This window comes from Elaeis guineensis, chromosome 3 (genome assembly GCF_000442705.2).
Source record: "Elaeis guineensis isolate ETL-2024a chromosome 3, EG11, whole genome shotgun sequence".
In the NCBI taxonomy this organism is placed as follows: Eukaryota; Viridiplantae; Streptophyta; class Magnoliopsida; order Arecales; family Arecaceae; genus Elaeis; species Elaeis guineensis.
The window spans coordinates 80311925-80338754 of NC_025995.2; positions in this window are offsets into that span (position 1 = coordinate 80311925).

The following is a 26830-nucleotide window of genomic DNA, read 5'->3' on the forward strand; positions in this document are numbered from 1 at the left end:
AATTTCGCAGAATAGGATGAGTCAGATCGATGCACAGAGATCTTAGGCAGTTGTGTTTGGAACTTAAAGCAAGAGAAAAATTCAAAATCTTATGTGCACTGAAATTGTTGTTTAAAAACTTTAGAAACTAAGTAAACAAAGAAATAAATTCTAAATTAATGGTAGAGATGATCCAGCAAGAAAGATCTTAGGAATTACAAATCATTCTTTTACAAAATAAATTTTAGTACGTAAGATCATGCAAGGGTGGCTGTTGTCAATGGCCTTTGAGTATAATCTATCTCTATCTGAGTACAGACCGTATCTATCAGATCATGACTCATCTCTTTATGAGTATAGATTATCCCAAAAGGTTTTTTAAAAAGAAAAGATAAGAGATCAAACCCTAAGACAACCTATTTCTTTCTTGAGTACGTGTTGTATCCTACGAATCATGGTGCATCTCTAAAAAAAATAAATTATTTAGATTAATGATCTAATCATTAAAATAAAAGTACAAGTATATTAAAAAAAATAATCTTTTATTCTTTATATAAAAAAGAGTACATAAAAGATAGAGTCAGAAAAAATAAATCTGATTTACAAAAGAAGTTATCTCCTCTCCGAGACTAAGAAGTTTAGCCGCACATGATGTCGATTCTATTGAAAATTATATCTCAAAGTCAATCATCAATCTATTGACAGATAAGATCATTATTATAATTATATATAAATTATTAAATAATAAATATTATTTAATTTTTTTATCACTTGGTATATTTTTTTTAAACTCTTATATTGTGATAAAGTTCTTAAGACTATTTGAATCGATATAGGAGGATATATTATTTAGTCCTTAAACCTAGTTCACGACCAAATGATATACTATTATTAAGATGATAGATATATCAAGTATAGATTATTGTGTGCCATGAGCATTGGTTGTCCTCTTAACTAAGGAGTGTGAAGACACTGACATGGCATGCAAGTGAGAATAGGTGTACATCTCACTAAACATGACTAACTGTGGAGCACTCTACTGTTAAGAGTAGCTCGTGAAGGATATAGATATGTGTCCCTCTGATCTGAGATCACTTTGATGACTTACAAGCAACTCACTGTGTTTTGGTGCCGAACTATCTAAATTTTTAATTCAATGATGAAAAATTTTTGGGTATGGTCAAATACTTACGAAGTCAGTGTACGAGTCAAGATGAAATTGACCTCTCAGAATAAGTAAGAGTTAATGCGTCACTGTATTTTAATTCAATAAAATCTCAATCAGAATAATCCACATGATGGATTTGAAAAGTTAAAATACAATGTAGATGATCTTTTTTGGATTGACAGTTGAACCTTAGGTCACTTTGAACATTAGAATCAAAGGGATGAATTATATGGTAACCATATGTCAATGGATTCTTGAATGTTGCTTAGCAATCTTTCAATCTATCTGGATGTTAGGTACCATTGCTAGATGGTCACTTTGATTGATACTAAAAAATTATTTTTGTACTACTGATTTAGGTTCGAACCTATGAAATCACACTCAAAAAATATTTCTGACTGATCATGTAGCTAATCGATGATTGAGAATCATTTTAGGATATAACTGTCAATTTGATTGATGATTAACCATGTGCAACAGTTATAATAAATTAGTTCGTTAATAGTTGATGAATTATAGGAGGATTGATTTGCAATTAGATTATTAATTAGCTCAATTTGATTGAGTATTAAGATTTGGATCAAGTCTAATTAAATTAGATTCAATTAAGTTTGACTCGATTAGGTTATAAGATGATCTAATCACTAAAGGTGTTCAATTTCTGATTTGATTAGAACTTGAATTTGATTAATTTTTAATTTGATTAGGATTTAATCAAGATAATTTGTTATCTAATTAGATTAAGTTCAATAGTCTGAATAGGTCTAACCTAACTTAGTTTGGTTGAAAACCTAATTGGATAAAATTCAAGTTTAAATGGATTTGAACCAAAGCCCATGCGCCATCCTATCTCTGTGCCCTTCTTTCTTTCACGCAAGAAATATTTCTGCATGAATATTTCTCACACTCAGAAGAGGATTGATGTCTACTTTTTGATCTCCTTTGGATTTGAATGAGGTTGGTTTAAAATTTGAGGTCAAAAGGTTTGAATTTGAATGAGAACTTAGAGTCCAAACCTTGTTGGACTCTTCCCAAAATTGCGGACCTCTCTTCCCATGTGAGAATTAGTTTTTGCATGATGATTTCCCATGCCAATCTGATGTTTCTCACCTCTCTTTTGCACCCCCTTGGGATAGGATAGGATTAGTTAAGTTTTGAATTCAAAACTAAACTACCTAATGTTTATCCTATCTTATCTCATCTCCACGCCAACCTTAAAATCTCTCCTTTTTTGTATGACAAAGAGAGAGGCTTTTACCATGGAAATTGGTTTTTAAGAGAGAGGGGGTGTCAAACAAAGAGGGGGCGGGTCATTCTATGTGATAGAAAAAGGAAAACTATTTCTTCTTTAGGCATGAGTTCTAAGGTGGAGTTTTAGGGTTTTAGCTTTAGATTTTTATGAGAGAAAAAATCAAGAGGGTCTTGTTTCCATACCTCCTACACCACCACCTCCTCATATTATTCCATCGTCTGATCTGAAAGAGGTGGGTGATCTAAAGGAAGGAGCACAAATCAGCCATCTAGTGCCTTTCATGGTAGCTAGCACTCTTGGGAAAGGACAATCTGATCAGAGATTCGAGTAGACATCCTGTAAAAGCCAAATGTGCTATGTGACTTCTTGGCATCAGAAAGAATTTGTTACCATCTCTCTCAGCAGCAGTGATCATCGATCCATGCTCTGATAAAGAATCTAATCTCTATAGATAAGCTCTATCATTGATTAGTTTGCTTGTTTCAGATTTGATCTGCTTGCATGATTGATATGATCAATCATACTTAAAATTAGATGTTGCATTTATTCATATCATATGATCCTTGTTTGATAGTTTCTAAATCAGATCTAAGACATGAAAATAGATTAAAATATTTAATATATCGTCTTCCACTAAAATTTTTGAAAATGCATACTTTGAATTGTCGATTTTTCCTTCAAATAGTATCACAGCAACATTTCTTATGACATATATATTATGCATATAATCTAATTTTAATTATTTAGATTAAATTTAAATAATTAATCTTAATTCTAAATAGTGTAGTAGTCAAATTGGATAGATCACCATAGCCGTCCGGTCATAGGAGAAAGTAGGATTTCATGGCCGTCTCCTCCTATTTGATGAGGTTCTCCTATGGCATGTAGGGGTGTTATGTGGTTAATTCTCATGAAGATGAACAACAAAAGGAGCTTAAAAATTTTATTTTAGATCTGATATATTATATATTAGATCTAAAATTAATTTTCAATTGATTGTATGATAATTTATAAAAATATTTTATAAAATTTAAAATTATTTTTAAATACCGAACCCCAACCCATGTCAGCTCAAAATTTAATTGAGAATTAAGTAATCTAAATTTGAGAATCAGAGATCTAAGGTCTAATTTTCATAAATCATGGGTTTATGGGTTAGCTTGAGTCATATTCGTTTAATTGGGTTAGACCTAGAGTTAGAAATCATTGATAATGAACTATGTTAGTACTTGATCAAATCTAATTAATGATTAATTATGATTGGATCAATTCTTCTCTTGATCAATTCTCAATAGTTGTAGTTGATCAGAGTCAATGTCTTTGATTAGACCAAGATGAACCTCGATCATAGCTCCATGGTCGAACCCAAGTCTATAAGTTGATCAAATTGAAACTGATTAACTAGTTGGTGTCTAAGGTAAGTATGGCTATCTTGATCGATGGTCATTAATTGAGAGCTACTCGCATAGATTGAGTTTATGACAAGTTAATGGCATATCCCTCCCACCGATCTCACTTGTTTGGCCAATGTGATGAATCATATTTTGATCAAATCACTTAATGATTAGGATTGACCCATGCTAATTAGAAAATCAGTATGACTAATTTAGGTGCTCCTAGTTTGACTTATCTATAGTCCTCTTCATGACTTAGTAAAGTCAATGGGATGATTTGTGACTAGTCGGCTGGATCAACTTGTATCTAGTCTTCTTTGATCTGACTTGACGAAGTCAGTGAGAACATTATGATTAGCTGGTCAATCTTTTCTCTTCTCTCAATATATCTAACTAAATCTTCTAAAATTATTAGATCCTTAAAAATAAAATGTGATAACTAGATCATAGTCTCCCATTAAGTTGGATAATAATGGTCCAACAGTTGAGATGATCATTGGAGGCACCACACGCCTGGTGATTACCTAACTGTCGGAATTATCATTCATAATATATTGATTTAGATGTATCTTTCTGACGATGGTCAGGTTGGCTGAGCCACACTTGGATCTGATCATTCATTTATCAGATGTATTGAATTCTGACATGTTAATGGTTGGACCTACTCAAAACTTTCAGTGGAGGCGTCACATACCTGCTGAAGAGGTGTCTGGGATAAAATTATCTGCTTAAAATTATTTAATAAAATAATTAGTTAAGAACCTACCCATGGATGCACAGAGATTGGCCGAGCCACACTCGGACCCATGTGCAGCCTATAAAGATTCTAGTATCTACTAAGAAATTAGTGTAATTCTTCAAATTAAAGATAGAGGCTACCAATTTGAATAAAATAGTAGAAGAATCTTTAGACTAAAGTCTATGTTTTTAGGCTTAATCAATTCATATACTAATTAGACTTTGATTTTTTTTTTGTAGTTATAGCCACTACTTTGTCACTTTGATCATATTAGATAATGATAAATTGATGAGATCTAATTTCGATAGTGGGTATCAAAAACTCAAAATCATCTTGGAGTATAAATGGATCTTGTATGTGCTAATAGATCCGACATCCGAGAAGCTAGCTCCAAATATCTATAGTACGATCCGAGATACTTACCACAAGTGGCTCAACAACCAAACCATGATGTGTTGCATAATGCTAGCGGCTATAAATGATGAGTTCAATCACAGATTTGAGAATATTCAGCCACAGGACATGCTTCAAATGTTGAACGAGTCTTTTGGCACGCCCAATGATATTGAGAGGTACAAAATGAGTTGTTCTATTTTTAATGCTCGAATGAGGGAAGGGGCATCAGTTACTAATAATGTACTGTACATGATCGAGATGATGGAGCACCTGAGCAAGCTCAATTTTCTCCTGTATGAGCAGTTAGGGAAGGATGCAATTTTGAACTATCTACCAAAATTTTATCTCTCTTTCTTTACTCATTATAGAATGACAAAATCTATAGTCAACTACATGGTTTGCTGGGGTTACTGTAGAACTTTGAGAAAGATCACCAACTCCACAAAGAGTCAATGAATGTGGTAAGAGGGTCATCTTCTAGGCATGGACTCTTTAAGACAAAAAAGAAGAACAAGAAGAATAAAAAGAAGATGCAAAGTGCTGGGGCATTCGAGCTCAGTCAGACCAAGAAATTTAAGTCCGATCAAAGTCAGGCGGAATGCTTCTACTGCAAGAAGCAAAGGCACTAGAAGAGAACTATCCTCAGTACGTTATCTTTCTGGATCTGAACAGGCTGAGAAAGAAGCAAGCTATTACTAGATAAGGTAATTATATGATAACACATTGTAATTCTTTATTGTGATTCTACTATCGGTTATTAGATACTGAAAATCTTTTTAACATATGCAATTCATTGCAGGATCTGCAGGTCAGTAGGAGATTTGAAGAAGATGAAAATTTCTTAATATTAAAGATGAAAGAACTATTTCAATTCTAGCATTAGGGATTGTCAAGCTTCTATTCAAATCTAATGTAATTTTCTTAGTGAATGTCACTTTTGTCCTTCATTTTTATTAAATATTATTTTTATACAGCTTTTGGCCATAAATGGTTATGAGATTTTAATAAATTTTTTTTTTAATATCATTATGAATGGTGTTAATGTGATGAATGCACAACTGAATATTAAAATTTATATATTATCACAATCTGTTAGTGTAATGTACATGACCGATAAATACCCTAGAATTGATGATGTCTCCAATATCTACCTTTGACACTATTGGTTAGGTCATGTTAACAAGAATAGAATAAATAAGTTGACTCAAGAGAGAATCTCAAAGTCAGTGATTGTGAATCACTTCCAACCTGTGAGTTGTCTCCTTAAAAAATTGATCAAGTCATCTTTCACTAAAAAAGGTAAACGAGCTAGTAAAGTTCTAGGTCTAATACATACTGATGTATGTAGACCCATAAACATAAGTATCAGAGATGGGTATTACTACTTCATTACATTTACAAATAAACTATCGAGATATGGGCATGTCTATTTAATGACACATAATCTGCATTGTTTGAAATATTCAAGCAGTTCTGTAATGAAGTAGAGAAACAAACTGAAAGAGTATTAAAACTCTTCAGTCTAACTGAGGAGGAGAATACCTCTCCAGTGAATTTTTGATATACTTAGAAAAGAATGAGATTCTTTCACAATAGATCCCTCTTAGAACACCACAGTATAATGGTGTGTCGGAAAAGAGGAATCGAGAATCTTGTTAGACATGGTTCGATCTCTGATGGATTTTGCAAGTCTGCCGATCTTCTTTTGGAGATATGTACTCAAGTCAGCTTGCTATATACTTAATAAAATTTCAAGCAAGTCCATAAGTAAAACATCATATGAGATGTGGACATTACGTAAGCTAGTACTCTCTCACTTTAGGGTTTGGGGATGTCTGGCTTATATCAAACATTTAAAAACTAACAAGCTTGGATCTAGGTCTGACAATGTTTATTTATAGGGTACCCAAAAGAGACTAAGAGAATTACTTCTATCTTGCTGATGAACAAAAGGTGTTTGTTAGTAATAGGGCAGTCTTTTTGGAAAAAAAATTTTTGGAGAAGGAACTAATATCTCTAAGGTTGAACTTGATGAAGTTCAATCGGTAGATGAATTGGTACAATCTAGTAAATCCATAGAATCAGATTTGATTAGATCAAACTCAAAATCTATTATAGAACATCTTTGAGGAGATCCGATAGAGTACCGCATCAGCCAGATAGATACTATGATTTTTTGATCCGAAATGATGATCCTATTGAACTTGATGAGAACAACAAGGATCCGATTACCTACATGGATGCAATATAGAGGTCTGACTCCAACAAGTGACTAGAAGCCATGAAATTCTAAATATAGTCCATGAAGGTTAATAATGTATAGACATTAGTTGACCCACCTAAAGGAATAAAATCTATAGGGTGTAAGTGGATCTTCAAAAAGAGGAAGAGTGCAGATAGAAAGGTGGAGACCTATAAAGACTATCTGATTGTCAAAGATTATCATCAGCATTATGATATTAACAATGAGAGATATTTTCTCCTATGACAATGCTAAGTCTATTCGGATCATGCTTGCGATAGCAGCACACCTGAACTATAAATCTGATAAATGAATGTGAAAATAGCCTTCTAAATGGAGAGCTAGAAGAAAAGGTATATATAATACAACCTAAAGGTTTCATATCCATAGATGAGTCTAAGGTGTGTAAGCTTCAAAGGTCTATTTATGGATTGAAGCAGGCATCTCGGTGTTGGAACATGTATTTCGATAAAGTGATCAGAACATATGCTTTGTTAAGAATGGAGAAGAACCTTGCATATATAAATGGGTTATTAATTCTATGGTAGTATTTTTTATTTTGTATGTGAATGATATTCTCTTAATCGAAAGTGACATCCCTACATTACAAAGAATAAAAGTTTGCTGTCATCATAGTTCTCTACGAAGGATTTGGGAGAAGCATCCTACATCCTTGGAATGAAGATCTATAGAGATAGATCTAAGAAGTTGCTTGGATTATCCCAGTTCATGTATATTAATATTGTGCTAAAGTGGTTCAGCATGAAGAATTTTAAGAAAGGCTATCTTTCGATAGGCCATAAAATTTTATTCTTGAAAAGAGATTGTCTGAAACTCCTTAAGAGAGAGAATGTATGAGTAGAATTCTATATGCTTCGATAGTGGGATCCATTATGTACGCATAACATGTATGAGATCAGATATGGCATACTCACTAGGGGTAGTGAGCAGATACCAATTCGATCCAGATGAGAACCACTGGAAGGTCATAAAGACCATCCTTAAGTATTTAAGAAATACTAAGGACCAGTGGTTTGTTTATAGAGAATTTGACTTAAAATTTATGGAGTTTACAGATTTTAATTTTCAGTCAGATCATAATGATAGTAAAAGTGTGTAGAAATACATATATACCTTGAACGATAAAGCAATCTACTAAAAAAATTTCAAGCAGCATAACGTGCCTGACTCTATTTGTGAGGCAAAATATATCCAACATCCGATACTACAAAAAAGTGTGTGATTATAGAAGTTTATCGATGAGCTCGGAGTGGCACCCTCCCTCGATGGCCCTAACTTATTGTATTATGACAGCACTGGCACCATTGCTCAAATGAAGGAACCCAAGTAACATCAATGCACCAAGCATATTCTGTGCCACTACCATTTGGTCTGAAAAATCATGGATCAAGATGATATCAGCTTTAGAAAATCGACAAAAAAAAAATCTGACTGGCCCATTTACTAAAGCCCTTAGTGTCAAGGAGTTCGAAGATTATAAATCAAAAATAGGTATACGATACTATACGATTGGCTTTAGTCCAAGTGAAAGTTATTGAAAATTATGTCCCAAAGCCAATTGTCAGCCTGTTGATGGTTGAGCTCATTGTTGTAATTATATATAATTGTTAAATAATAAATGTTATTCGATTTTTATTGGAACCAGATCTAGGGTTTCAGGGTTAGATCTTGAAACTTTTTCAAGATCATACAGGGAAGACTAAAATAAATCAAAATTTATTTTCTAAAATCAGAGAATCCTAGATCTAAGATCCTATTACATGATTATTAATAGTATTAAATCAAAAATTAAAATATATAAATATAGCATGAACTACATGTTGATCATATTAACATGTTTCTATACTACATCTAATGTATGTATTAAACAATAGATCAGATCTATTACCTTGCAAGTTAGACGCTCTAACCTCGCTGATCCGGGCTTAAGGATGATGTTGCAAGCCGCAACCATCCGGCCTCTAGGAGTCATCCACACGAGCCCACGAATCTCGATCAGAAGTCCTGCTTCAGGAAATCACACAGTATGCTAGTACTGCGCTGATCCTTCTTTGATGGTTGATCAGGTGCCTCCTTCTTCTTGATTTGGACTCTTCCAAAGATGAAAGTAAAAGGAGGAGTTTCAGATCTGAGATGCTCTCAGAAAACTCAAGATGGAGGGAGGAAAGATATGAAAATAAATAACCCTAGAAGAAGACCCTCTTCTTCTTCTCATTTTTCTCTCTAGACACCCTAACTTGCATCTTTAATATCTCCATGACCCAAAGGTTTTTCTCTATTTTTGGATACTCAAAGGTTCTCAAATCTCTATCTTCTCTAAAATTTTATGAAGAAACTCATTTTATACAGAGAGATATGATAGAGTCCTTGTCTAGGTCAAATACCTAGTCAAGGCTTATCCAAACATGGCAAGTTAAGGGGCGCCCAACTCTTGAGCATCTCCTCCATATTTTTGTGCATGGATCACCACAAAGGGTACACAATGTATACCCTAAAAGCCATAAAATTCCAAAAAAAATTTGGATAAATTCGATGCAAAATTGAAAGAGTTTTGGATTTCTAAAACTCTATCTCATAGAATTCAAAATCAAACTTATTCCTTTTTGATTTGATCCAAACCACCTTCCATGTAAGAAAGAAGAGAGAAACCTTTTGTGAACGTGGGAGAGACCTGGGAGAGGGCTTTTGTCACACAAAATAAGTGGAGATTGGCGTTGAATAAGAGAGAGGGCGTGGGGAAGGCTTATGTGGCGAAAGGTGGAATCCTAGTCTTACTAGGATTCTATCTTATGACTTGTTTTAATTTGGTTTCCCAAACCAAATCAAACCAAAATTAGATCAACCTAATTAAAATAGGTCTTAACCATTAACCTAATTTAATCAGATTAAATTAGATTTAAATCTGATTTAATTTTTTAATCAAATTAGAAATTAGATTGACCCAAGTCCTAGTTGAACTAGGACTAATTTTTTCTTGCACTTGGCTTATCCAATAAACCAATTGGACTTGATCCAATCAACCCAAACCAAATCTAATTTAAATCATATTTAATTAGACTTAATCTCAGCCTATTACTTAATCAAATTAAGCCAATTAGCAATCAAATTGCTAATCGATCCTCTTGCAATACTTGCACTGGGTTAAATGTCAATCGTATTGATCATTTATCCCTAGAACGATTCTTAATCGTTGATCAACCATCCGATCGGATCATGAACTCTAATGTGTGTGACCTCATAGGTCCGAACCTAAGTCGGTAGCATAAGAATAAATTTCTGTACCAATCAAAGTGACCATCTAGCAATGTACCCGACGACCGGATAGGTCGAATGTGTAGAACAACATCCTTAGAACCCATGCGGATATAGTTTTATATAATTCATCCCCTTGACCAAAATGATCATAGGACACCCCAGAGTTCAACTGTTAACTCTGATCAGGTTGTCCACATTGTATTTCAAAATATCAAATCCATCTGATGGATTACCCTGGCCAAGGTTTTGCTAAATTGAAATACAGCGACTCATTCTTCTCCAACTCTTGGAGTGGTCAATCCCATCTCGATCACACTCTGACTTCGTAAGTACTTGACTGTGCCCAAAGCCTTCCGTCCCTGAATTAGAAATTCAGTTAGTCCAGTACCAAAGCACAGTGAGTTGCTTGCAAGTCACTGAGCGATCTCAAGTCTAAGGGACACTTATACCTATATCCCATAGAGACATTCTCGACAGCAGAATATCTGGAGTTGGTCACGTTCAATGATGATGTACCCTTACATCTCACCTGTATCCATACCAGTGTCTCCACACTCCTTGGTTAAGAGGACAACCAACCCATATGGCCTACAGCGACCTATGCTCGATAGAAAGCTGTCGTCCTTATTAACAGCCTATCATTTGGTCGTGAACAGTTTTAAGGACTAATCGATAAATCCTCTCTTTATCGAACTTAAATAGTCATAAGGATTTCATCATAACAACGGAGTTCATTAGAAGATGAAAGCTTATGATGAAGATGCCAAATATATTTTATTTATTAACAAATCAATTACAATACTTGGATGCTCAATCGTCAACAGCTTGATGATTGGCTTTTTGGGATACATTTCCAACAACTCCCACTTGTCCTAAAGTCACTCGGCACAGTATCTAATACCCATCTTCGACTTGTGGTTGTCGAACTCCTTTATCGCCAGGCTTTAGTGAAGGGGTCGGCTAGGTTCTCCTTTCCGTCGATCTTCTGAAGGTCGACGTCACCTCGATCCACGATCTCCCGGACCAGGTGGAAGCGGTGCAAGATGTGCTTCGTCCACTGATGTGTTTTGGGTTCCTTCGCCTGAGCTATGGCACCAGTGCTGTCGTAGTAGAGCAGGATCGAACCATCGAGGGAGGGTGCTACTCCGAGCTCGTTGATGAATTTCTTCAGCCACACAGCTTCCTTCGCGGCATCCGATGCTGCGCTGTACTCTGCTTCACAAACAGAGTCTGCCACAGTATGCTGCTTGGAACTCTTCCAGCAGATGGCTCTACCATTCAGAGTAAAGATATAACCCGACATGCTCCTGCTGTCATCATGGTCAGATTGGAAGCTAGAGTCTATGGACCCCATAAGTTTCAGATCTGACTCGCCATAAACCAACCATTGGTCCTTAGTATTTCTCAAATACTTAAGGATGGCTTTAACCACTTTCCAGTAATTTTCTCGGGATCAGATTGGTATCTACTCACTACTCCTAGTGAGTATGCCACATCTGGTCTTGTACATATCATGGCGTATATAATAGATCCCACGGCTGAAGCATATGGACTCTACTTATACGCTCTCTCTCTTCAGGAGTTATCGGATAATCCTTCGTAGAGAGAGAAATTCTATGGCCTATCGGTAGATAGCCCTTCTTGGAATTCTCCATGCTGAACCTCTTCAGCACAGTGTCTATGTACATGGACTGGATAACCCAAGCATCCTTTTAGATCTATCCCTATAGATCTTCATCCCTAGGATGTAGGATGCTTCACCCAAGTCCTTCATGGAGAACTGTGATGACAACCAAACTTTTATTCCCTGTAGTACGGGGATTCATTTCCGATTAAGAGAATGTCATCCACGTACAAGCAAGGAATACCACAACTGGACCATTTGCCCATTTATAGATACAGGGCTCTTCTTCATTCTTAATGAAGCCATACGTTTTGATCACCTTATCAAAATGCATGTTCCAACTCTGAGAAGCTTGCTTCAATCCATAAATGGATCTTGAAGCTTGCACACCTTGGACTCATCTGTGGATGTAAACCCCTCAGGTTGTATCATATACACCTCTTCGGTCAGCTCTCCATTCAAGAAAGCTGTCTTTACATCCATCTGCCAGATCTCATAATCCAGATGGGCAGCTATTGCAAGCATTATCCGAATGGATTTGAGCATTGCACAGGGAAAAATGTCTCGTCATAGTCAATACCATAACGTTGATGATACCCCTTGGTGACCAGATGGCTTTATAGGTCTCCACCTTTCCGTCTGTGCCCCTCTTCCTTTTGAAGACCCATTTACACCCAATGGGTTTAACCCCTTCAGGTGGGTCAACCAATGTCCATACATCGTTGACCTTCATGGACTCCATTTTGATTTCATGCTTCAAGCTATTTCTGGAATCAGATCTTTGCATTGCATCCATATAGGTGATCGGATCCTCATTATTCTCATCAAGTTCGATGGGATCACCATCCTGGACCAAGAAATAGTAGTATCTGTCCGACTGACGTGGTACTCTACTGGATCACCTTAATGGTGTAGGTACATTGGGCTCTGATCTGATCTAATCATATCCGACTCAGGTTCAGCTATTGGTGTCGGTCCTTCTACCTGTTGAACTTCATCAAGTTCAACCTTAGAGGCAACAGTTCTTCACCAAGGAACTCCTTTTCTAAAAAGATTACCTTAAGGCTGACGAACACCTTTTGTTCATCAGCATGGTAGAAAAAATATCCTTTTATCTCTTTGGGGTACCCTATGAATGAGCATTTGTCAGACCTAGGTCCAAGTTTGTCTGTGACTAATCGTTTGACATAGGTCGGGCACCCCCAGACCCTAAATGTGAAAGTACTGGCTTACGCCCTGTCCATATCTCATATGGAGTCTTAATTACAGACTTACTTGGAACCTATTTAAAGATAACAGGCCGATTTGAGTGCATATCTCCAAAAGGATATCGGCAAGCTAGCAAAACCCATCATGGATCGGACCATGTCTAACAGAGTCCGATTCCTCCTTTCAGACACACCATTATGCTGTGGTGTTCCTGGAGGAGTCCATTGGGAGAGAATCCTATTCTCTCCTAGATATGTGAAAATTACTAGAAAGGTATTCTCCTCCTCGATCAGATGAAGAGTTTTAATACTCTTCCCAGTTTATTTTTCTACTTCACTTCGAAATCGTTTGAATATTTCAAATGAATCCACTTATGTTTCATCAGATAGACATATCATATCGGGATAGGTCATCCGTGAAAGTTATGAAGTAGAAATATCCACCTCTAGCACTGGTGCTCATGGGCCGCATACATCAGTATGTACTAGGCCCAAGAGCTCAGTAGCTCTCTCACCTTTTTCAGTAAAAGGTGACTTGGTCATTTTACCAAGAAGACAGGACTCACAGGTTGGAATGATTCATAATCACTGACTTCGAGGATTTCTCTTGAGTCAATCTGTTTATTCTGTTCTTATTTATATGACCTAGCCTACAGTGCATAAGTAGATATCTGACATACTATCTAATCTAGGGTGCTTGCCAGTAGAATAGACTCTTATCGGGCTTGATCTTTCTGGTCTGACTCTGCACTGATGTCCCAGCCTGAACTTGCACCTTCTTCACTTTCTTCTTCTTGTTCTTCTTTCCTTTCTCAAAAGGTCGAGAATCAGAAGATGAACCTCCCACTAAGTTCACCGACTCCTTGAGGAGTTGGTGATCCTTCTCAAAGTTCTGAAGTAACCCCAGTAACCTATGGTAGTTCTCTTCAGGCTTTGTCATTCTATAATGAGTGAGGAATGGGAGATAAGACTTGGACAGCGAGTTCAGTATTGCATCTTTCCCAAGCTGCTCATGCAAGGAAAAGCCGAGCTTGCTCAATCATTCCATCAGCTCGATCATGTACAATACATGATCAGTGATAGAGGCACCATCCCGCATTTTGGTGTTGAAGATGGCACAACTAGTCTTGTGCCTCTCCACGTCATCGGGTGTGCCAAAGGCATCCTCCAACACTTGAAGCATGTCCTTTGACTGAGCCATCTCGAATCTACGACTGAACTCATCGCTCATGGCAGCCAGCATGATACAGCGCACCATGGTCCGATCACTGAGCCACTTCTGGTAAGTGTCTCTGACTGTTCCACGTGCATTGGCAGCTGGCTCCTCTGGTGCAGGATCCATTATCATTTATAGGATCCGTTCATGCTCCAGGACTATCTTCAACTTTGGTACCAGCTACCGAAGTTGGGTCCCACCAACTTATCATTGTCCAACAATGATCGGAGCGATAGGGAAGTGGCGATATTTGCACAAAGGAGAACCATAACCTAATTAGTAATTGATTCATTAAACCTAAAGATTTGGACTTTAATCAAAAGGTTTCTCTCATTATTTTATTCGAATTGGTAGCCTCTACCTCCAACTCGAGAAATTACCCTAATTCCTTAGCGGGTACTAGAATCCACTTAGACTGCACACAAGCCCAACTTTGGTTGGTCAACCCATGTACATCTAAAGGTAGGTTCATAACCAATTATTTCTCTAAATAATTTCTAGTAATTTAAATTTTGCCCCAGAAACCTAATCAGTAGGCTTTGGCCTCCACTGTAAGGATCCGGTTAGGTCCAACCATTAACATGATTATACTTGGTGTATCTAACCAACGAATGATTAAGCCCAACTTTGGTTGGCTCACCTAACCACCATTAGAGAGACACTTCCAAGTCATCATATGATGAGTGATAATTCCATTAGTCAACAAGCACCAGGCCTTTGGGTCTGCAATGATTATTAAGTTAATGGACTCATTATCAAACACCTTAATGGGAGGCTATGACTGAGTTATCTCCATAACTTTGTCATTTTAAGGACCTAATAATTTTAGAAGATTTAAATAATTTAGAGGATGAGGTCAGATGAACCAGCTTATCATGATCCTCCCACTGGCTTCACCAAGTCAGCTTAAGGGAGACCATTAAAAGGGCTGGTCTAGGAGCACCTAAATCAGTCACACTGATTTACCTAGCTGACATAGTTCAGCTCGAATAGTCAAGTGATCCGATCAAAACATAATTTCATCAAGAGGCCAAGTAAGTTCGATCTGTGGGAGGGTCTGCCAAAGCTTGCCTTAGACACCATCAGAAATGGCCAGATAAGCGGGCTCCCAATTAAAAACCATCGGTCTGGTTTACCTTAGACACCAACTGGTTTAATTAGTTTTGATTAGATCAACCTAACAGTTCATGCTAGACCGCTTAGCCAAGAATCAAGTCCATTTGGTTCTCGTTAAAGACATGGACTTGACCAACTACAACTATTGTAATTGATCTAGAGAATCCTTGACCTAATCTAAGACAACAATTGATTAGATTTAGTCAATTCTCTAATTAAGTCCATCTTTAATCTAACCATAGGTCTAACCCAATTAATGGACCTAATTCTCACTAACCCATTAACCCAATGTGTTATGATTTGTGTCTTAGGTTCTTCAATTCACAATCCTAGAACCTAATCAAACAACTTCTTAATTCTTAATTAAGTTTTGGGCTGAGGGTTGGATTCGGCTTTTCAAAAAATAATTTTCATATTTGTAAAATAATTTTACAATATGATTCTACCAACTATATTGCATGTTTGATTCATAATCAAGATACAAGTGAAATAAACATGAAACTACTTTAGATCTAATCTAAACAGGTTCATGTAATTGAAATAATTTCAACTTTAAACAATTTCTTTGCACAAAAATTATTAACAAAGAGATTTTATTTCAGATTTAAATATTTTTAAATCTAATAAATCATAAATTTAATCTAGATCATATCTAATAAATTTATGATTAAAGATAGATCTACACAAACTAGGACAACCTTTGCACTGTAAGGGGTAAACCTTACAGCAGGACAACCTTGCAGTTTGTGATTGATCTAAAATTTTAATTTTAGATTTAATAATCAGATTATAAATTAGATCTAATCTAAAAAATAATCTAAGCATGTATAAATAATCATGTAATAAAGAACCTAGGCTCTGATACCAATTGTTGGAACCAGATCTAGGGTTTCAGGGTTAGATCTTGAAACTTTTTCAAGATCATACAGCGGAAGACTAAAATAAATCAAAATTTATTTTTTAAAACTAGAGAATCCCTAGATATAAGATCTTATTACATGATTATTACATAGTATTAAATAAAAATTAAAATATATAAATATAGCATGAACTACATGTTGATCATATCAACATGTTTCTATACTACATCTAATGTATGTATAAAACAATAGATCAGATCTATTATCTTGCAAGTTAGACACTCTAACCTCGCTGATCCAAGCTTAAGGATGATGTTGCAAGCCGCACACACATCCGGCCTCTAGGAGTCATCCACACGAGCCCACGAATCTCGATCAAAAGTCCTGCTTCAGGAAATCAGCACAGTATGCTAGTACTGTGCTGATCCTTCTTTGATGGTTGATCAGGTGCCTCCTTCTTCTTGATTTAGACTCTTCCAAAGATGAAAAGTAAAAGGAGGAGTTTCAGATCTGTGATGCTCTCAGAAAACTCAAGATGAAGGGAGGAAAGATATGAAAATAAATAACCCTAGAAGAAGACCCTCTTCTTCTTCTCGTTTTTCTCTCTAGACACCCTAACTTGCATCTTTAATATCTCCACGACCCAAAGGTCTTTCTCTCTTATTTTTGGATGGCTCAAAGGTCTCTCAAATCTCTATTGTTTTCTAAAATTTCATGAAGAAACTCATTTTATACAGAGAGATATGATAGAGTCCTTGTCTAGGTCAAATACCTAGTCAAGGCTTATCCAAACATGGCAAGTTAAGGGGCGCCCAACTCTTGAGCACCTCCTCCATATTTTCATGCATGGATCACCAAAAAAGGGTGCACAATATATACTCTAAAATCCACAAAAATTCCAAAAAAAATTTGGATAAATTCGGTGCAAAATTGAAAGAGTTTTGGATTTCTAAAACTCTATCTCATAGAATTCGAAATCCAAACTTATTCCTTTTTGATTTGATCCAAACCACCTTCCATGTAAGAAAGAAGAGAGGAAACCTTTTGTAAACATGGGAGAGACCTGGGAGAGGCTTTTGTCACACAAAATAAGTAGAGATTGGCATTGAATAAGAGAGAGGGCGTGGGGAAGGCTTATGTGGCGCAAGGTGGAATCCTAGTCTTACTAGGATTCTATCTTATGACTTGTTTTAATTTGGTTTCCCAAACCAAATCAAACCAAAATTAGATCAACCTAATTAAAATAGGTCTTAACCCAATTAAGAACCTAATTTAATCAGATTAAATTATATTTAAATCTGATTTAATTTTTTAATCAAATTAGAAATTAGATTGACCCAAGTCCTAGTTGAACTAGGACTAGTTTTTCTTGCACTTGGCTTATCCAATAAACCAATTGGACTTGATCCAATCAAGCCCAAACCAAATCTAATTTAAATTATATTTAATTAGACTTAATCTCAGCCCATTGGCTTAATCAAATTAAGCCAATTAGCAATCGAATTGCTAATCGATCCTCCTGCAATACTTGCACTGGGTTAAATGTCAATCGTATTGATCATTTATCCCTAGAACGATTCTTAATCGTTGATCAACCATCCGATCGGATCATGAACTCTAATGTGTGTGACCTCATAGGTCCGAACCTAAGCCGGTAGCACAAGAACAAATTTTTATACCAATCGAAGTGACCATCTAGCAATGGTACCCGACGACCGGATAGGTCGAATGTGTAGAACAACATCTTAGAACCCATGCGGATATAGTTTTCATATAATTCATCCCCTTGACCAATGATCATAGGACACCCAGAGTTCAACTGTCAACTCTGATCAGGTTGTCCATATTGTATTTCAAAATATCAAATCCATCTGATGGATTATCCTGGCCAAGGTTTTGCTAAATTGAAATACAGCAACTCATTCTTCTCCAACTCTTGGAGTGGTCAATCCCATCTCGATCACACTCTGACTTTGCAAGTACTTGACTATGCCCAGAAGCCTTCCGTCCCTGAATTAGAAATTCAGTTAGTCCAGACCAAAGCACAGTGAGTTGCTTGCAAGTCACTGAGGCGATCTCAAGTCTAAGGGACACTTATACCTATATCCCATTAGAGACATTCTCGACAACAGAATGCTCTAGAGTTGGTCACGTTCAATGATGATGTACCCTTACATCTCACCTGTATGCCATACCAGTGTCTCCACACTCCTTGTTAAGAGGACAACCAACCCATATGGCCTACAGCGACCTATGCTCGATAGAAAGCTGTCGTCCTTATTAACAGCCTATCATTTGGTCGTGAACAGTTTTAAGGACTAATCATAAATCTTCTCTTTATCGAACTTAAATAGTCCTAAGGACTTCATCATAACAACGGAGTTCATTAGAAGATGAAAGCTTATGATGAAGATGCCAAATATATTTTATTTATTAACAAATCAATTATAATACTTGGTTGCTAAACTGTCAACAGCTTGATGATTGGCTTTTTGGACACATTTTTCAACAATTTTTTCATCACTTTGTACATCTTCTTTGAACTCTGTAATGTGATGAAGTCCTTTGGACTATTTGAATCGATATAGAAGGATATATCGTTTACTCCTTAAATCTAGTTTACGACCCAACGATATGCTATTATTAAGATAATAGCTATATTAAGTGTAGATCGTTATGTGCCATGGATGTTAGTTGTCCTCTTAACCAAGGAGTATGGAGACACTGACATGACATGCAAGTGAGATGTAGGTGTACATCTTGCTGAATGTGATCAACTGCGGAGTACTCTGCTGTCAAGAGTAGCTTGCAAAGGATATGGATATAAGTGTCTCTCGATCTGAGATCACCATGGTGACTTGCAAGCAACTCACTATGCTTTGGTATCGGACTATCTAAATTTTAATTCAGTGATGAAAGATTTCTGGCACAGTCAAGTACTAGTCAAGATGGAATTGACCCCTTCGAATAAGTAAGAGTTAATGCATCACTGTATTTTAATTTAGTAAAATCTTGATCGGGATAATCCATGTGATGGATTTGAAAAGTTGAAATACAATATAGATGATCTTTTCTAGATTGATAGTTAAATCTTAGGTCACTTTGAGCATTAGGATCAAAGGGATGAATTATATGGTAATCATATGCCAATGGATTCTTGAATGCTGCTTAGCAATTTCATATCTGAATATCGGGTACTATTACTAGACGATTACTTTGATTGGTACTGAAAAATTATTTTATACTATCAGTTTAAGTTCAAACCTATAGGACCATACTCAAAAAAATTTTTGACTGATCATGTGGCTGATCGACGATTGAGAATCATTCTAAGATATAATTGCCAATTCGATTGATGATTAACCTAGTGCAAAAATTATAATAAATTAATTTGTTAATAGTTAGTAATTATAAAAATATTGATTAAAAATTAGATTACTAATTAGCTTAATTTAATTGAGTATTGAGGTTTGGATTAAGTCTAATTGAATTAGATTCAATTAGGTTTGACCCGATTAGGTTATAAGGTGACCAATCGCTAAGGATGTTCAATTCCTGATTTGATCAGAACTTAAATTTGATTAATTTTTAATTTGATTAGGATTTAATCAAAATATTTTTTTATCTAATTAGATTAGATTCAATGGTCTGCATAGGTCTAACCTAACTTAGTTTGGTTGAGAACCTAATTGGATAAAATTCAAGTTCAAATAGATTTGAACCAAAGCCCATGTGCCACCCTGTCTCTATGCCCTTCTTTTCTTCATGCGAGAAATATTTTTGTGTGAATGTTTCTCACACCCAAAAGAGGATTGACATCCACTTTCTGATCCCCTTTGGATTTGAATGAGGTTGGTTTAAAATTTGAGTTCAAAAGGTTTGAATTTGAATAAGAACTTGGAGTCCAAACCTTGTTGGACTCTTCCCAAAATTGCCGACCTCTCTTCCCATGCAAGAATCAATTTTTCATGATGATTTCCCATGCCAATCTGATGTTTCTCACATCTCTTTTGTGTCCCCTTGGGATAGGATAGGATTCGTTAAGTTTTGAATTCAAATAGATTTGAATTTAAACTAAACTACATAGTGTTTATCCTATCCTATCTCATCTCCATGCCAACCTTAAAATCTCCATTTTTGTGCATCAAAGAGAGAGGCTTTTATCATGGAAATTGGTTTCTGAGAGAGAGGGGGCATGAAATAGAGAGGGGGTGGGTCATTCTGTTTGATAGAAAGCGAAAAACTGTTTCCTCTTTGGGTGTGAGTTCTAGGGTGGAGTTTTAGAGTTTTGTTTCTAGATTTTTATGAGAGGAAAAATCAAGAGGGTCTTGTTTCCATACCTCATACACCATCACTTTCTCATATTGTTCCATCTTCTAATCTGAAAGAATCCAGGTGATCTAAAAGAAGGAGCACAAATCAGCCATCCAGTGCCTTTCACGCGAGCTAGTATTTCCGGGGAAGGACGATCTGTTCAGAGCTTCGAGCGGGCATCATGTAGAGGCTGGACATGTTGTGTAGCTCTTTAACATCAAGAAGAATCTGTTAGCAAATCTATCAATAGCGGTGATCATTGACCCATGCTCTGGTAAGAAATCTAATCTCTGTAAATAAAATCTACCATTGATTAGTTTGCTTGTTTCATATTTGATCTACTTGCATAATTGATATGATCAATTATACTTAAAATCATATGTTGCATTTATTCATGTCATATGATCCTTATTTAGTAGTTTCTAGATTAGATCTAGGGCATGCAAATATATTAAAATATTTAATCTGTAGTCTTCTGCTAAAAATTTTGAAAATACATGTTTTGAACTGTCGATTTTTCTTTCACCCCTCATCATGGCTTCCTTCTTGTTGGAGAAGAACTTGAAGAAGAACAGCAAAGCCTCATTATGCATCACAAAGCTCTCTCCCCTCTTTATTCCTCTATATTTTTTCTCACAATTTTACTCTCTTTTTCTTCTCCCCTTTCTCTGGTTCCCCACATCTTTTTTTATAGTCTAAAAATCCCTCTCAATTGTAGCCATCACAGAACTCCTACTATTCCCAAGACTTCTTGCCTCATTAAGAGTCTAAAACCATTCAAAACTCTTAGTCTCATCTACGTCCGCAAAGAGTCATGTGAGAGCCGCTCCGTTTGCTACTGAACCCACCCATTCATGCTCCACTGTAAGCCTCTTGAACCGCTCCAAGACCAAGCCATGCCCGCTTGCTGCGTGAAGACCCAACTAGTCCCAAGTATCCGCACAAGAACCTGCTCTAAAATGCAAGCACCCGCATGCAGAGCCACCTGAAACCATGCCTTGGACCAGCCCTGCTGGCTCATTTGCTCGCCCAAACCCACACCCACATGCGACTGTGCCCACTAACTCGCCCATGCACCACGGTAAAAGTCAAATTTCACTGTTCCTGTGCACTACATATGGACTTGGCACTCCTTGGTCCATACGCCGTATGGTAGACCATGCGCCTATTGCTATACACCATGCATAGACCGCACATTTTTTTCTCCCAGTGCTGCATTGTGCGCCGCGCATGTGGGCTACTATGTGGGCCTTGTTGCTTTGATTTTTTGTGCTCCTTTTGGTCTCCGTTTTAGGTCCAATCTACTTTTTTTAGGTTTGTGAATCTAACTCTCTGTAATGGTGAGCATCTTTTCTTACAAAAATATAAAAAAGAGCATCAATTCTTAAAGAAGAAAAATCAATTAGTATCTATTTTGATACTTTTTTGGGATATTTATTATACTTATCAATAATTATACCTAGAGGTTCATTCTTTTTATTCTATTGAATTATCATTATATACTACTAGGTGTTATTGATTGATTATGGGATAAAAAATAATTATTTTGATGGTCAATAATTCTCAATTGATGAGTTGAAATTATTTCAATCCATTAAAAGAAGTTTCAACGATATTTTGATGGAGATCAAAATATATCTCACTACTAGACAGAATAGAACCTACAGAGTCACACACAAAAGTGGTTCTAACTGATCAGATTGTTGAATTATGATTTTAAATCATAAAAAAAATTAATTATCAATTTGATTAATAATTGAATGAATATGTAAAAGTTACATGAAAGATTTGCTAAGAGTTAGTAAGTTATAGAAGGACTTAATTATAATTATTGCTAGATTATTTAATTTGATCAAATAATGGGATTGAGTCCTAATCAAATTAAATTTAGATTTAATTTGATTTGATTTTGAATCAGATTAGGTTTTATTTGATTCAAATTTAATAATGGGGTTGAGTCCTAATCAAATTAAATTCAAATTATTTGATTTTGAATCAGATTGGGTGGCAACACTCATAGTCCTCCTCTTAGACTCTATCCTAACAGCCCTAACAAACCCTAATTGTTATCGTTAAAATAGGGGATAAGAGGGGTCCTCCACATAGTAGATTATGTGAGGTGTGACATGAAGAAAAGAGAGAAAAAGAGGGTGTGCATGTGTTTGGTGATGGCACACAAAATTAAGAAGAAAAGAAGAGGGGTGCTCCATGAGATGGATGCCTCACCCTTCCTCTCTCTTTCTCTCTTCCTATGTCCATGAGATGGATGCCTTCTCTTACTTCCTCCTGGTCTAAGAGTTGGATGCCTTTTTCATCTCCTCCTCCAGATTTAATCCAAGAGTTAGATGAAAAAGAAAGAAGAGAGATTTGATCTCTCATCTTTTTCCTCCTTCTTTAGATCTTCTTTCATTTCTCTTGAGAAGAGAAAAGAGACAAAGAAATTAGATTAGATCTGATTTCTTACTCCTCCTATAGATCTCTTTGGTTTCTTTGAAAAGATAATCAAAAAGCAGAAAAGATTCGACAATCTAAGGAGCGATCTCTGCAAGAGAGCTAGCACGCCATTGAGATCGGGATTTCTGATTAGATCAGCCTCATATGGATATCTATAAAGGCTGAATACGTGTGCAGCTTCAACAGATCTTAAAGATATTCATGGATCATCGGATCGTAGCTTCGATGGATCTTGAAGATATCCACAGATCATCAGATTATGGTAAAGATCTATCTGCATAAAGATAAAAATTAAAATTTTATTTCTGTGTAGATCTTAATCTTGTACATATGATGATGCCTAGATTTATATTGGGATATGATCATATGCATGCTAGATTATATTAGATCTAATTAATGATTAATTTTAACATCATTTTGATGTAAGGTTGTCCTGACATAACGATAAAATATTATGTTAAATGGTGGTCCTAGAACGATGTTGAAAATAGTTTTGAAATTTTTCTTTCACTATATTTTAAATTTTTAAAATTTTTACATGCAATCGAAAATTCATGTGATGAATTTTCTAACAGAAACCCTAAGATTTCTTGCCTTGGGTGAAGTGAAGAAGTAAAGAGATAGAGGAGAGAGTTAGGGAGAAAGGCTCTTTTCATTCTCCCCATCATTTGACCTAATTACATATATATATATATATATATATTATATATTATTATATATATATATATATATATATATGAAGGGAAGCATGGTGGCTTTATGCATGCATTTTTAAAATTTTATAATAGAATTATTTAATCTATAATGCATACATAAATCAAATCTAAAACTACCTCCCAGGATCTATAACATGAACTAATATGCATGTATGTAAATCAGAAATCTAAAATTTAGTAAATATAGATCTTATCTATATTATATTTAGATCATATCTAAAATATGAATTGAGTTTAAAACTAGATACCTAAGCACAGGTAGCAGATTACTATATCCAAAATCTATGGTAGTTGATTCTTCATAATGCTCAACAGCCGCACATGCATCCGACCTCTATGGATATCCACATGAAGCCTTTGTGTTGATCGGTATCTTTGAGAGTGCTAGCTCATGAAGGTACCTTTTATTGATTGATCTAAGAGAAATATAAAAAAGATGAAGAACAAAGAGATCCTCTCCTTTTCTTTCTAGATCCACACATCAGATCTTTATGATATAGATCAAGAGAAGAATCCTTTCTTCTCAATTCTTCCATGCACAGGAGAGAACCTTTCTCTCTTCCTTTTACACCTTCAAAAAAAAATTTTTTCTCTAATTTTTTATGATAAAAATTAGATCTAATCTGATTTCTTATACAAAAAATAATATAGAATCCTAAGCTCTAGAAGAACTCAAAAGAGAGATCCAAGAGAAGAACTATTCTTCTCTTTTCTTCTCCCTTTTTCTCCTTGATCTGAGCCTTAGGAAGCTCCAAACATCCAACCATATTTTTTTGATATTTTTTCTCTAAATTTTTATATTAAAATTTAGATCTAATCTAATTTTTATAATAACAAAAATAAAAAAAATTAGAGAGAAAAACTCCTCCAAGGCAGTGCACTAGAAAGAAGATCTTTCTTTTTCCTTCTCTTCTCTTGTTGGGAAGAACTTTTCTTCTCTATTATTTTGCTGTAAAACCAGCAAAAGAGGCTCTCTTTGACACCTTGAAACCAGTAGCAAAAACCTTTGAAGACTCCTTCCAAAGAGGCAAGAAATTGGGTGCTTAAGGCATGTGGGATTTGGGGCATCCAACTCTTGGATGCCCCTTCCTTAAATTTTTGGCGACTTGGAGAGGGGAGAGGTGCCTTGTTTTCTCACGAGATCACAAAGGGGGCACAGCATCTATTCCTTGACGTGGGTTCTCACAGTGAATGGAGAGGAGGCATGGAGAAACCTTAAGTACATGAGGTTTTGAGTTGGTTAAGTCCTAGTCCAAATAGGACTCATGATTCTTGATCCAACTCTAACTAATTCTTAGACCTAATCCTAACTAATTTAGAAATTAGTTAGATTAACTAATTAGGTCTTAGCCTAATTAGAAAACCAATTAGGCCCCAATCTAATTAAAAAATTATTTAAATTAAAACTCCATCAATCCAGAGATTTATTCTTCTCATCTTATTGGATATCAGAAAAGCTTTTGATCAATAGGGCTTGATCCAATCAAGTCTATTATCCAATAGGATTTGATCCAATCAAATCTAAATCAAATTAAATTGAACTCTATTCAACTCAAAATTTAATTTGTATTCCTAAGATCAATTGGAACAAGCCCTGTTTTGTTGAGAAATGTGTCCCAAAAAGTCAATCATCAAGCTGTTGACGGTTGAGCAACCAAGTATTGTAATTGATTTGTTAATAAATAAAATATATTTGATATTTTCATCATAAGCTTTTATCTTCTAATGAACTTCATTGTTATAATGAAGTCCTTAGGACTATTTAGATTCGATAAAGAAAGGATTTATTGATTAGTCCTTAAAACAGTTCACGATCAAATGATAGGCTGTTAATAAGGACGACAGCTTCTATCGAGCATAGGTCGCTGTAGGCCATATGGATTGGTTATCCTCTTAACCAAAGAGTGTGGAGATACTGGTATGGCATACAGGTGAGATGTACTGGTACATCATCATTGAACGTGACCAACTCCAGAATATTCTGCTGTCGAGAATGTCTCTGATGGGATATAGATATAAGTGTCCCTTAGACTTGAGATCGCCTCAGTGACTTGCAAGCAACTCACTGTGCTTTGGTACTGGACTAATTAAATTTTTAATTTAGGGATAGAAGGCTTCTGGGTACAGTCAAGTACTTACGAAGTCAGAGTGTGATCAAGATGGGATTAACCACTCCAAGAGTTGGAGAAGAATGAGTCGCTATATTTCAATTTAGCAAAACCTTGGCTAGGGTAATCCATCAGATGGATTTGATATTTTAAAATACAATGTGGACAACCTGATCAGAGTTGACAGTTGAACTCTGGGGTGTCCTATAATCATTTTAGTCAAGGGGATGAATTATATGAAAACTATATCCGCATGGGTTCTAAAGATGTTGTTCTACACATTCGACCTATCCGGTCGTCGGGTATCATTGCTAGATGGTCACTTCGATTGGTACAGAAATTTATTTCTGTACTACCAGCTTAGGTTCGGACCTATGAGATCATACACATTAGAGTTCATAATCCGATCGGATGGTTGATCAACGATTAAGAATCGTTCTAGGGTTAAATGATCAATACGATAGACATTTAACCCAATGCAAGTGTTGCAGGAGGATCGATTAGCAATTCGATTGCTAATTGGCTTAATTTGATTAACCAATGGGCTGAGATTAAGTCTAATTAAATATGATTTAATTAGATTTAGTTTGGGCTTGATTGGATTAAGTCCAATTGGTTTATTGGATAAGCCAAGTGCAAGAAAAAACTAGTCCTAGTTCAACTAGGACTTGGGTCAATCTAATTTCTAATTTGATTAGAAAATTAAATCAGATTTAAATCTAATTTAATCTAATTAAATTAGGTTCTTAATTGGGTTAAGACCTATTT